At 42.7% G+C, this 4,517-nt stretch overlaps 1 long non-coding RNA gene and 1 other non-coding gene across 2 annotated transcripts; one reads left to right on the forward strand and one right to left on the reverse strand.

Moving 5' to 3' along the window:
• Window positions 1–294: 294 nt before the first annotated feature.
• Window positions 295–366, reverse strand: TRNAW-CCA (transfer RNA tryptophan (anticodon CCA)). The gene has a single exon. It is a non-coding gene; the product is annotated as a tRNA-Trp (tRNA).
• An 846-nt stretch (window positions 367–1,212) lies between these two features.
• On the forward strand, window positions 1,213–3,467 carry LOC128059273 (uncharacterized). Its single transcript, XR_008200588.1, has 3 exons — window positions 1,213–1,350; window positions 3,044–3,121; window positions 3,411–3,467. It is a non-coding gene; the product is annotated as an uncharacterized LOC128059273 (long non-coding RNA).
• The last annotated feature ends 1,050 nt before the right edge of the window (window positions 3,468–4,517 follow it).

Raw genomic sequence — 4,517 nt, forward strand, 5'->3', positions numbered from 1 at the left:
AGACAGGAAATAAAATATAAAACCTAAAAACAAGAGAGGTAGTTCTTTGGAAGAACGATTTAATAGAGAAACCGCTAGCAAAATTAATCAAGACAAAAGGAGAAAAGGCAGAAATGAATAATACTGGCAACAGAAAGGAGTCATAACCAGGTAGAAGGTGAAGGTGAAGGTGAAGTTGTTCAGTTGTGTCCGAATCTGTGACCCCGTGGACGGTAACCTACTAGGCTTCTCTGTCCATGGGATTCTCCAGGCAAGAATACTGGAGTGGATTGCCATTTCCTTCTCCAGGGGATCTTCCCAACCCAGGGATCGAACCCAGGTCTCCTGCATTGGAGGCAGACGCTTTAACCTCTGAGCCACCAGGGAAGCCCAACCAGGTAGAGTAGGTATTTAAAAAGAACCATAATGGCAAACTAAGACAAATATTTTGAGTAAATTTGAACATAGGTGATGAGCAATTCTGTATACGTTGCCAAAATTGCTTTAAGCCGGTGTAACCAACAGCCACCAAATGAACGGAATCATCAACTGACAGCATCTTCCTCCTAATATCCGGGGACCCACAGCTGGACCTCTTGGCAAACTGAGTCTAGGAAATGGCAAAACAGTTCAAGTAAGGACCATTGCTAAAAGCAGAACAGAAATGCAGCTTTTGTTTCAACCAACATTGTTGCTAGAAGGCTATCAAGCTCCTGTTTCCTCAGTCTCCATGATTTCCATGTGTCTTGAATTGTTCTTGCTGGACTCTCTAACCCGCTGTCCATTGCGGATGCAGTGAACGGCCCTCCTCTGGAAGGCTCCCACGCTTCCCCAACCTCTTTTCTGTCCCTGTGACTCTGCGCTGCATCCCCGTGGCTGTGATGACATCCAGTCCCCCTGCTGGCCTGCAGCCTGTCCATGGTGTCCCCCTCAGAGCCCAGCGTGGTGCTGTCCCCAAGTGTGTGACTGACCCCAAGTTTGTGTCTCTGTCCCCAGAGTGGCTATTACCTCTCTCCCTGTCAAGCCAGCAGTCCTGAACCAGGACTGTCCAGGGGGCCTGGACAACACCACGTCCGGGCCAAGACCTGCCTGGCCCACAGCCCCTCCTGGCAAGCTGACCCAGTCAAGGGCACACAGGCAGGCAGGGTGCCTCTGGCTCCGCCTGTGGTGGCCCAGTGCCCACCTGCGTCTACTCCCAGCTCAGGTTTCTGCCTTCCAGACCGAGGGGTACTGTGCTCCCTGACGGCTCACTCCTCGCCCCAGAGCAGGTCTGTCCTGGATCACCATCAATCAGCCCTTCCCAACTCTGCATTTTCTGAAGAAGCTGTAGACCCACGCTCACTGGAAGAGCAGGCTGAAGAAAGCAGGCAGGTGAGTGATGGTCAGGGCTGTGCTGACACTTCTGGAGCCAGCTGTGGACATGGTTACACTTGGATATAAATTTTTTCTTGTGTTTTCACCTAATGAATTGCATTTTTTGTTTATGGCAATGATTTTGATTACAATTTTGTGTGAACTCTTTAATTCTTTATGGGGTATTTATTACATGGTAAGTTATGTTGCTTTACAAAAAATACTCGTGGGAAAAGGAACAGGAACCCAATATGATTAACTTTAGCCTCTCACCGCCCGTTTTGCAGGCTGCCGGGCACCAACTCACTGGCTCCTGCTCAGGGGACAATGGCATCCGTGCCTTCCGCTGGTTGTCTTCTGGCCAGAAATCAGTATTATCGAAGTGAGTCGTAACAAATCTAGAGGGTGGCCCTAGACAACATGATCTCAGGTGATGTTTGTGGGGTATAATTAACCTACGTACCACGTCCTGTCAGACCTAAAGGGAGAATATGACAATTCTTTGTGACAGTGAAGAAAATAGGAATAGACCTATCAGAGACTCCCCGAATTAGTAAAAACTGTCAAACCTCATCACTTTGCTTTAACTATATTTTGTTATAGCCATGAAACCATTAACATGTAGATAAGTAAAAAGAAGCTTATATTTCACAATTGTGGCGGGCTTGTGGGGAGGGTGGGCGCGCTTCCCCAGTGGCGCTAATGGCAAAGAATACCCTTGCCAATGCAGGGTGCGAGGGTTTCATCCCTGGGTTAGGAAGATCCCCTGGAGGAGGAAATGGCAACTCATTCCTGTGGGTTTTACTTTCATGTGCCTTGCCTTTAATAGGATACACTAAAACCTGATAATTTTACATAAATAAAATATTCATTTCTGAGAAAAGAGAAGTAGCGCAAGTGTGTTTCAGAGATTCTCTCATTTCCATTTTCTCCTGTGGTTAATCGGTCAGCTTCTACCTGGCCAGTTTTATTTTTATTTATCTCTCCATCTGTGAAAATTTATAGCTGAATGGAAAAGTATAGCTTCTCAAAGAAAATTCAGACATTTCATAAAATGAAACAATCATTTCAGAACCAGGCTATCATTTTTTGAAGTCATACCAGCTTGTAGAAAAGTCTTATTTCAGGGGTTATTTGTAGACAAGAGATGGAAACATCTACTAATTTATTCTCCCCCACCCAAAGTTAATCTATGCCCATGTTCTTAGAATTATTACATTCTTAAAAGTTATTTTTCTATTCTTATCTTTTAGAACACTTAGGTTTAAAACACAAGTATGATATGACAATAGATGTTTTTTCTTTTAAAATGATTCTTTTATTTCTAAATTTGATAACTTCTGTAGGCTATTTAAATATAATTCATCATATATGACTCATATACAAGTAATATATTTAATATAGTACAATAATATTCATTCTTGATTTTGTACTTTTTAAGATTTTGAATTTGATAACATTTACTATATATTTTAAATTCTACTTAATATCTATGTGAGAGTTGTTCACCAGGGAAAGGAACACACTTTATTAATACAAATGTAATATGCATTATTCTGGGAGACTTCTGATTGGCTGGTATTATAACCAAATTTTCAGTTTATAATCCAGGATTAAATGATTTCAGGCCATGCTACTTGAGAGTTTATATGTAAAAATCTGTGTTGGCTTATTATTTATTTGCTTGTTTATTATTGTTTCTTTCCTACAGAGGCCAGTGTTTCTTCAGGCACCTCTTTAACTAGCCCTGATTCTGCCAACTTCGTAGGTGATGACAAAGCCCAGCTAGGTATGTAGTTTACTTCTTATAAGCATCACCCTCCCTATTTCCCTTTGTTTTTCATCTCTCAATTGTGTTTGATAAGACCCTGATGCTGGAAAAGATTGATGGCGGGAGGAGAAGGGGGTGACAGAGGATGAGGTGATCGGATGGCATCACTGACACGTGGACCGGAGTTGGAGCGAGCTCTGGGAGATGGTGAAGGACAGGGGAGCCTGGCGTGCTACAGTCCTTGGGGTCACAAAGAGTCAGACACAACTTGAGCGACTGAACCACAAATGTGCATTTTATTTGATAGGATCACCCGAAGTGGCAGAATCCACCTGGTGGTTTAAATCCTTTTTTCAGTCTGTACCTGTGCTTTCAAATGTAAAAAGAGAAGATCAGTCTGCTTGTGGGTAAGTTTAAGTTTTTTCCGATAAGAAGATTTCCTTTTCAGATGAAAACAGTGCATGTCATAATTGTCACATCAACCGACAGGGAGAAAACATGGTCCTCTCTGGAAGGTGAAGTCTTTGATGTGACCTGTACTTGAGGGCAGAGGTGGGGACGCAGTTTCTTCTAGTTAATCGTTGGTCAGATCTGAGCATTCTATCTCTAAAGAGAAATGGAAAACTCATATGCTGTTATTATTATGGTGTAGGGGGAATGGACCAGGAAGCAGAAGCAAGGTACCTTTAGGAACAAATAACTACTCTCTACTCCAACAAGAGGAATCACAGCTCCTTGGAGAAATGGCTGATTCTGGAACAGTAAAACAGTAAAAGACAAGCCTGGACCATTTCAGGATGCCCCCAAAGGTACAAATGCCCCCCAATGATGGGGATATATCAAAATGACACGGGAATGAATTGGGCACGTCTGGGACTATTTCAGCAATATTTTTCCAGTTTACCTTGACTGTGAAGACAACCTAGCTTACAAATAAGCATTTCTCAGCTGAAGATCTCTGCTTTGCGGTTTGGAGGGCAGTGTTGTAACAGTTAACTACACTATGCAAAGTATTACCATTGTTTGCAACTCTATGTAATAGCCACCCTCTGAGGCCCTGCAGGTGTGACCCCCGGACCCTTTAGCACCTGAGCTACTCCTGGTGATCGTCTCCTTTATAAGAAGATGAAAACCTTCTGGATATCTCACTTACAAGACAAGACCACTGCAGCCACACACACGGCAAAAGTTTAGGCATTTTCTTCAATGTTGAGAGTATTCCTGCCACCGGTGTCAGCTACGTGGAGAACACTGGAAAAGCCTTTGCAAACACGTGACCTTCAAATATACATGATACCTTCAAATATACAAAGATTCATGTGAAATAGCCTTTTCATTACCCTTATAATTAAAAATCAAAAATTGTGTGTTAATTTTCAAAAAGCTTGTTAAACTCTCATTACATCTGTTAATT

The sequence above is a fragment of the Budorcas taxicolor genome, chromosome 14 (genome assembly GCF_023091745.1).
Source record: "Budorcas taxicolor isolate Tak-1 chromosome 14, Takin1.1, whole genome shotgun sequence".
In the NCBI taxonomy this organism is placed as follows: Eukaryota; Metazoa; Chordata; class Mammalia; order Artiodactyla; family Bovidae; genus Budorcas; species Budorcas taxicolor.